Source organism: Lagopus muta, chromosome 3, assembly GCF_023343835.1.
Source record: "Lagopus muta isolate bLagMut1 chromosome 3, bLagMut1 primary, whole genome shotgun sequence".
NCBI lineage: Eukaryota > Metazoa > Chordata > Aves > Galliformes > Phasianidae > Lagopus > Lagopus muta.
In genome coordinates, this window is record NC_064435.1 from 62,119,134 (window position 1) to 62,129,133 (window position 10,000).

Here is a 10,000-nt window from a genome sequence, read left to right on the forward strand (position 1 = left end):
ACGCTGGGTAAGAGCTTTGAACATTAATCTGTTGTTTGATGCACTCTGACTAACACCTCCATTTCTAGATGTGAAACTCTAGGGAGGTTCCAAAGTCAGAAGATACTGTAATAGTACCACAGAGCTTTAACCCAAGAAGCGATACAAGTTGGGGAATGCATAATTTTTGGTAGAGTTTAAAGATAAGATCAACAAGTTAGATGAGAGATTGGGTGCTCTTGACATTATTTTCCCCACCTTCAAAACTTCTGAACCCGGAAGCAAGATACCGGAGGCTTGTTGAATTTAACCAAAGCACCTTGCTGTGTTAGTTTTTAAATAAAAGTTATATTACTCTATAAACTCAGTACTGTCTTGCTCCAGTTGTATTAATTCATTTAATGGAGAGAGCTTAGCCAGTTAAAAGCTGTTCCACCACAGAAATCCTGCTTCTCCCAAATACTATCTGTATATTTAAGAGGAAGACAAACTTTTTCATGTTGTCAAGGTTAGATTATGCGGCAGACTAAATGCTATCTTCACATTCAGCTTTCATGAGCTCTTGTAGTCCTGTATGAAGAGGGTTGTTAAGCACTGGAATAGGCTCCCCAGGGAGGTGATTAAGTCACCATCCCTGGATGTGTTTAAAAACTATTTGGATGTGGTGCTCAGGGACATGATTTAGTGGAGGGTTGTTAGTTAGGGTAGTATGGTTAGGTCGTGGTTGGACTTGATGATCTTCAAGGTCTTTTCCAACCCGAGTGATTCTATGATTCCGTGATTCTCCCAGACTGATCAGAATTCAGAAATGCAATCTGCCTCCTGCTCCCACTGTCATATGATTACTCCTTTTCCTTCCAGTCTCTTTCTTGGCCTGTTCAACTAGAACTGTCCCACACAGACCCTACGGAATCCTCTAACCATGTCTTGCCTTTGAGCCTCTGGGCTGTGAACTTGGTCTCTGTTGCAGCCAGGATTCCTGTTTCTTTCTGAAGCCTCTCTGTCAGTTTTCATTCTGCAAGCACCCTGTTTGCTTTCTGTCTCAGGACATGAGTAAAAGATATATTGACTTTGGCAGCAAAGTTAAATTAAAAGGCTCTTTCTCCCAAGCAGTTTTTCTTATACACTAGCCCAGTGCCCATTCAGCAGCGTCTGGACAATCCTTTCAAAGGCCACACTGTAAATGAACTCTCTGCGAGGATTTGAGTTATAAATAATCTTTTCAGTGGCTACTTTCAACTTCCATCAGTTTGGTGTGTATTGATTAGCAGCACACAAAAATAATTGAACACAGCCATCATATACAATATGGCCACAGGATAGCAGCTGAGGAAGAGAACGCTCCGAAGCTGGCTTCCCCGAGTAACTGAGCAGGGCAACCTGTGATGCCACCCTCTCACCTTTTCCCACACAGTATTCCCAGAGCATCCTTGGCACAGCGGAATGTTTCTTGCCATGACTCCATTTCTTGTGAAGATTCAAGCAGAGGCAAAGCACACCAGGACACACACAGGACAAGCCAGTAGCCAATCCTCCCTTCTGACCTATCAGGCACTTTTAAAGCTACTAGAAACATAGAAATTACAGAGCTTTCCCCTCTGCCATTAATTCAGAAATGTTAATTCTTTCCATCAGTGACTGGTTTTCTAAAAAAACACTGGAAATACAGGGCAAATATTTCTTCTTACTGCATAAATAATTTGATATGGTTTTAAGTGTTGAGAATGTAGCTGTGTCTCTCTAATTCAATGTGAAGCACTGATTATTCAGCAACAATGAAATTAGAAGAGTTGATAAATGTGGAATTCAGTAGAAAAAAAAAAGTGTATCCTGTTTCCTAAATAAGTACAAAACCAGAGCAGGCAGACAGATACATTTCCCTTTTTTCAGTCTGGTGACAGCTGATACTGGTTTTCAAATGCCTATTTTGCTAGTGGGAAAACAAAACAAAACAAAGCAAAGCAAAAAGACAAAAATCAAATAAAAACATTTGTCAATTATATCTCAAGATCAGAACTAAAACAGGAATATCTTAGAAGAATTTGAATAATCTGATGACATTAGTCTTCACTGCAGGAATCATGTTGCTAATGTACTCTTGTACAGATGGCTGGACAGTTTACCACACTTAGGACTCATTATTATTTTTTCTTCTTTTTATTTCCTCCAGTACTTGCCTTCATATGTCTAAGAGCTTCCTATCCCCCACAAGACTGTAGCAATCTTCCACTTGCACATGAAGTATGTCTGCCATTTTTGAAATTAAACTAAGTCTATGTATTATCCTGACCTGAAACACCAATAGTAGCTCTCAGTCACAGTTCACTGAACACTATTAATTTATGTTCACATCTTGCTGTGCCTTAGCCATTTTAGTTTAGCCTTTTGAATTACCCTACTATTGCAAGTGAAACTGTTGCACAGAATACAACAAAGCAGGATAACATCCTACTTAAGAAACTCTATACATCAGGTAGAGTGAACGTATCTCTGAAGGACTGCAAAGCTTTCGTTCTATTTTGAAGCTAGGCTTTGCAGTAAGTTTAAGTGGACCAGGAGCAGAGATTATTTAGTTTAGCATTTAGATGTTTAAATGTTATCGCTTCCCATTGAAACAATTTGAATTTTTCATGCTCCAACATAATTAGTCTCTAGTCTTCAGACAAAGTAATACTAACACAAAAGGCATTTGAATGTTGTATCTGAAGAATATTTTCTATATATTATAGCTGAAGTAGAAAGTTGCATTCAAACTCTTTCAATAGCCAGAAAAATGATTTTTCAATTCATTTAAAAATGAAATCCTGCACAGCTATATGTATTTTCAGCACTGCTATTGCAGTTTTCAAAACCCTTATACAAGAAGAAACATAGGAAAAAGGCTACTTGATCATTTGTTAAACAAATATCAAAGATATGCATACTAATGCCAGAAGGAGTGCTTTCGGGTGTTCTATTTACAGAATTGTAATTACATTTGCTGTTTGAATTGGTCCTCCAAAGAATTAAAAATAAGCAGCCATGGCTTTTTATTGCTATCCAGTGTTCCCCGGTGGCTTCACTCTGAGTGTTCTGACTGGCAATTGTTCCAGGCTTGCTTGTGCCAGTAATGCATTTGTTAATTAGGCTAAGAGTACTACAAAAACCACAACACAAGTCTCTTGTCAGCATATACTGATCTAACCTCTTCTAAGGACGGTTATTTAAATAGATGCCTTTTGAGTTTTTGCTGTTTTGTTTTTTTTTCCCTAACATGTAAATATTCCTCTCAATATTATTTATGCTGGTTTAAATTTTTATGGGATTAAATATTTGTTTAATTCTTGTTTTCCACTTCAATGTACTCTCCTCCTCTAATCTGCTATACGTACAAGAGTGAAGTCTTTAAAACAAACTTTTTTTTTTTTACATGCAAGTCCAAACAACTTTCATAGCTATATCTAATGTCAGACTGGAGATCTGCAAAGACTGGGTTATATTCACATGGAGATTCACATGAGACTAAAGGGACAATCTACAACCAAAGGCACTTTCAAAAAAAGAATTGCATGTTTCTGCGCTCCAGCCATTCATGTGGAAAGAAAAAGGATGAACTTAATTGGACTATAACTTCATTACCTCTTTGAGAATGATCTGACCACAAAATCTTACTGTGTATTTCATCAGTTCTTTTTAATAATTTTCTCTTGTCCAAAGACTGCTGCCAACTTTTTAATCTATAAACACGTTTTCACTTCATTTTCCACATCCCTTTATGTGTAAAAACTGTAAGTTAAGGGGACATTCCTTCATTCCTTAACAAGGCAAAGGTAGGAAACCAAGGCCAAGATGAAACCCACAGAAATTAGAAGCATCACTGGCTTTCACTTATGTGACTGGCCACAAATACAATTTGCATTTTAAAGAAAAATGTACTAAGGGAATACCTTTAATTTTCTTATTAGAAAATAAAACACTAAAAGTTTAATAAAAGGAAAGGAAATTTAAACTGTGATTCTTATCTACGTATTATGTGGACACCTTAAAATCAAAGAATCTTCCCTTCATTTCATGTAGCATAACACCAAGCATTTTATCAGAATATTTTCCTCAAGTATTTTCTATCATCTCAGATAATACTGCTCATTACAACAGACATAGTCACAAATTAGTAATCTTGATTCAGTATATAGCAAAGCACTGAAAAAAACGGGTCCATTTTTTTAGCAAGAACAATATGATTCACTTGGAAGTCATATAACTCTTTTTTGGAAGTTTCTCAGTTTTGACCATCTTCCTGAGTATGTACTAAGGGCTGGAGTTGAAATTTGATTTTCTCTAACTCCCTGATTGGCCTCTGGAAAAAAATATCTGTAAAATAAAATGTTTTGGCTAAGATGGAGGATAATTAAAAGAAATATACCTTAAACTTTTTTTTTCTCTATGGATCATGGTCCACAGATGTATTTTTTTCAGTGATGTGACAGCCGCACAAGCTTCCTCACAAAAATTAAATTTCAGATAAAAATTGGTCAATTGCTAAGGTTGGAAACAAAAGTCACTCTAATGTTAACATTCATGAAGCAATAGAAGTAGAATTTCTCATATTTAAAGTGTGATTCTCAAGAACACATTTTTGATTTTAGAATACTTTCCCTGGGGAGAATGGGAAAGAAAGTCCAGCTGTGTTTTGGTGGAAAACACTGCTGACAGAGTAAGAGCAAATGTGGGGAGTCTGCTTTTTTGTTTAACATCAGAGCTTCAGATTAAAGAATTTATGCACAATAAAATATGAACAGGAAAAATGGGCCTGTACAATCTACGGGTAAAAAGCTCTAGGAGGAATTTAAGAGAGCAAGAAAAACAGAAGACAACATCTCTATAAGATAATACTATTTTATTAGCACTGCAGCACTGCTCGTATGGTATCAGAAGTAGCTAAAGAAGAATATGACCCTTGGTGATTCCCTGACATTGTCATTCCTCAGTGTCCCAGCAAAAGTTAATTCATTTTAGGACAGTGTAGAGGAGAATCTGCCTGTACTGCAGATAAAAGCATGACTGACAGATTTCTGCTATATCCAGACTAGCTGGGAAGGATCTCAGAAGAGAACCAATGGTGCACTTCCAACCTTCACACATCTCAGCACTGGATTCTCCATACATTAACTGAGCCCACATGATACTGGAACCACTTGTTCTGATATTAGTTATTCCAGTGCTTCCACACTTCTCTGCACTACTGTACCTGAAGTGAAGACACTTTAAAATAACCTGGATGGGAAGAGCATTGTGAGGAAGCCCACACATCAGCCTCACAGGACATTTCCTTTTATAAATTCATAATATGACATAAATGACCAGGGACTGAGACTGTGTACTACAGCAAAGCCTAACACATTGAACATCAAAGTGCCAGTCAACTCATTAACTTGTGCTATGAAATATGAAACAGAAATAAAGAAAATAATTTACCTTTTCTGAAAGTACTTGAGTGTTTCATTTCTAAAAAGAGTATTACAAATGCTTGCACAACTTACTTGCATGTTTGAGTCTTTGCAAGCAAGCAAGTACTGTAGCAGCATTATATACTCTTATATTTGATATTTTTTTCCTTAAATTTGAATTTTAGTATGACTGAATTTCCAGATTGCTTTTTTTTTTTTTTTTTTTTTTTTTTTTGGTCCATCTTGCCTTAAGGAAGGACTTTAAATTGTTGTCAAACAAGAAAGAAAACTTGGTGAAAGAAGCTCAGGTGATATTCTCTTAAATTTTATGAGTGGAACTGAAGTGACCAGAAGTGAAATTTCTCCATTGGCTCCAGCATGGCCAAATCCAGAATGATATCAGAGGTTTCAGGGAGTCTCTCAGTCATCACATCCTAAGCAGAAAGATTCTAGACATCTGTAGTGAAGGACATGAAATGACCCTGAGTCAGCAATAAGAACAGGGAGGAGTCAAGAGACAAGAATAGTGACATTAAAATTAATGATTATTACAAATTTCACACGAAGAGAGCCAAAATGCAGGTTTTCTATGTCTGTTTATAGCTTAGCACAGTCACTCATTTGCAGCAACTACTTGCAAGTGTTGGAAATCTGTTAGAGCTTGTAGCTACAAAATTATAAAGATAAACTTTAGGTATCCAGGCTGAAGACTGCTAATTGCCAACTTAGATATAAGAGGAAGAAGCACTGACATAGATTAGGAAAGTCAAATATGGTGATTGCTGTAAAACAAGATAAATAGCCCTCTTTTTCTAATGGTTACTAATGTCCAGGTTGCAATCTTACCAGAGTAGCCACATGTGTTTCAGTGATCTGACCATCATCACATCACATCACATACACCCTGATATGCCTGTTCTACCCGATATGCAGATTTAGATATCTGTAAGATTATTTTTAGCTTTCTTATACTACCCCCATCACAATTCAGGAACAACTATTCATGTCTACAGTTGTACAGACTATTTCAGGTATCATCAACAGAAAAGATCTCAAATCACTGGAGTCTAGCAGTTATGAAGTTAAAAGAAATAAAAACAGGGAAGCAGTAAAAATTCTTCACTTCTAAAATTCTGCATAGAGAGCTAAGACTTTCTGCTATTCCTGAAAAATAAATAAATAAATAAATAAAGAGAATAAACAAGTTCTTCTAGCATTCAGAGATTGATGAAACAGTACTTTGCACCTGTACTTAGGGCTGAGATTTAAGAATAAAATAATCACATTGATTAAAAAACATCTGGAAGCTCAAAAAAAAAAAAAAAAAAAGAGAAAGAGAAATAGAAAGTTCATAGCACCTGAACTGATTCTCAAATATCACATTTCAGAATATGGAGTGCCAACAATGTATGATAAACCCTCTACTAGCTGAAATGTCAAAGTAGAAGTACAAAAACAGGGAAACACTAGAATATCTAACTGTATTTTTCTGTTACTATGAATTTCTCTATAAAAAATCTGCCTCGCGCATCCTAAGATATCCCAGTCTTTTTCAAATAGCATGCATTTTTTCACTGAATCTTATTTAAGGATATGGTTTTTCCAACTCCGAGCTGAGACCAGGCAAATCTTCACTATTATTCACAATATAGTTACACACTTCCTTTTCTCTTCATCCTTGTACAATTTTGCTCCTTCTAAGAAGAGTGGATCCTAATATATTTCCTTTCCTTCCTATGAAAGCACTAGTGAATGACATAAGACACAGCCATTTCATACGAGTCATAACTCACTTTCAATCCCAGGGGAGGGCAGTCATCACAATCAGAAGTTTTCTGAAGGTGCCTATGAAACATCTTGCCATCTAAATTTGTTAATAAGTGTTCCTATCAACCATGGTCATCCTACTAGTCAATCAGACTCATCTTGCTTCCTGGCAAATTCACCTCTACATGATATTAATTTCTGGTTCTTCATTGAAGTATTATATTTTTGTTCCAGAGAAAGAAACAAGATTTATATTAGTTCCTATGGAAGCAAGAAATGCTCTTATTATTTATTTTTTCCCCCACCGCATGATTTAAGAGAAAAAAAAATCTCTTCTCTTCTCTTCTCTTCTCTTCTCTTCTCTTCTCTTCTCTTCTCTTCTCTTCTCTTCTCTTCTCTTCTCTTCTCTTCTCTTCTCTTCTCTTCTCTTCTCTTCTCTTCTCTTCTCTTCTCTTCTCTTCTCTTCTCTTTTTTTGGAAGAGGAATCCTACAGTGTTATATAAACCTAACTAATAAGAGAAACTGGAAAATTACTTATAATTGGAAAGGCTGGATAAGGCCAGCATGAATGGATGCTTGCACATGGTAAGACTGTAGATGATATATTTACTACTTTTTATGGCATCAGGATACTTCTATTCAGGATTTCTAAACTGTCTTTGGTTGAGGATCTAAAAATCTGGAGACACTGTTTGCAATGCCAAGTGGAAAAATTAAAACGTCTGTGAAATTCTGTCTAAGAAAATAATGGAAAATTAGGAGAAATATGACTCATGTAGAGCACTGGGCTTTCAACTAGCTATTTCAATAAAGAAAATAATGCTGGAGTCTTTGTGGATCATTCTGTGGAAACATCATCTCAGTGCTTAATATCAGGAAAAGGCAAGTAGACAAGTAGAACGTAAGAAATTATTTTGAAAAGAATATTTCAAAAAGAAGAAAAAGTGAGCATTATACTTCTGCATTATGCATAAAATCATGAAGAACTTGTATCTTTGGCATTGACAACAATCTTGGCTACTCAGTCTGAATAACTAAATAGCAGAATGAGGACAAGTGTAGATAAGGATGATCAGAGAGCCAGAATTACTTCCTTCTAGGATGAGATTTTATACTCTTGGATTCTTCAGGATGAAGGGGAAAAACAAATAAAAAAGCAAACAAAAGGCAGACAGAAATCCAGTAGATATATAAAATATTCAAAGATGCCAGTAACACAAGTGAAGAAAAACTGTTTACTATTTTTAATAGCAAACAAAAACTACAGGGCTCCCAATGCAACAACCAGGGAGAAGATCCAAATGTAAAACAGAACATTTTTTTCCAGTGACTGCATAGTTACTTTGTATAAAATAGCACACAGAATATCATACAGAGTTCATTGTCACCAAATGTTGGAGATGCCAAAAGCATGGCTTCAAAAACAAAAAGACACATCATTACGGTTTCTGTCTCAGGAAGCCCCTGATCCACTGTCTTCAGAAGAAAATATTCTGAATGAAAGAGCAATCTGTACTTGCTTTAGTTTCTTATGCATTTAACAGCATCTGCTAATGTTACTGCCAGGGACAGAACAATGCAAGTGGCTTTTGACGCCTACGCCGGTTTTGCAACTGTGAGTGTTAATCCTTTAATCTTTTTGGTTCACTTTGTCTTCTTTAAGCATATTTCATTTTGTATTTATGGGTCTAGTTCAAGGTTGGCGCATGAAGTCTAGTTGCTTTTAAAGTCAGTTGGAACTGTAGACACACCTTTTCCCCTTCATATTGCAGAATCTCTTTCTTAGATCTAAGTTTACGCCAATTGAAGTAATGTGTGCAATTCAAAATACTAAATACTTCTTACATTATCCACACTCCCCTGATAAAGCTTCTGTCAGGGAAGGTCTCCGCTCCTCATGACCATGCTTGAAGTATTGTCAAATAGCACCAAGTGCTCTAAGACTCAGCATTTCATCTTTGCAGAGACCTTTATTAGAGGAGACCCAAAACAAAATTGTTTCTACGGAGACAATATTTGAGATATAGGAAGTACGGCCCCTTTGTACCAGGTTTTCTAGGGTGAAGCATTTAGGAATTCGAAGTTAATTCAAAGCAGGAGTTGTCTGAAGTACTCCCAGTTTTCTGGATTTGCAGAGCTGCTTATGGACAGCATCACATCTTCCTCATCAATCAAGGTATTACACATCTTTATATATTTAATTATACAGATAATTAGTTCAGTCAAAACTCAGCTAGAGTTTTTATTTGTCTTTTTTTTTTTTTTTTTAATCATTAGAGACGATCGATAAGAAATGCTGTGTAGGTTTTTTATTTGAATCATAGAATCATAGAATAGCTTGAGCTGGAAGGCACCTTCAAGATCACCTAGTTCCAACCGTCTGCCATGGGCAGGTTTGCCACCCACTAGACCAGATAGCCCTGGCCCTATTCAACCTTGTTTTGAATGCCTCCATGGATGGGGCATGCACAACATCTCTGGGCAGCCTGTACCTCAACATTCTCTGAGTAAAGAATTTCCTCCTAATATCTCACCTGAATATCTCCATTTCTTTAACAATCTACCCATGTAACAAGTCATTCCTCCTCCTGCTTATAAGCTCCCTTCAAGCACTAGAAGGCCACAATAAACGCCTCAGAGCTTTCTTTTCTCCAGGCTGAACAAGACCAAATCCTTCAGCATTTCTTCACAGGAGAGGTGCTTCAGTCCACTGTCCATCTTCATGGCTCTCTCTGGACCTGCTACATCAGTACCATGTCTTCCTTGTGTTGGGAGTCCCAGACATAGTGAGAGGGCCTCTCAAGGGTGGAGAAAAGGGGGGAAATCTC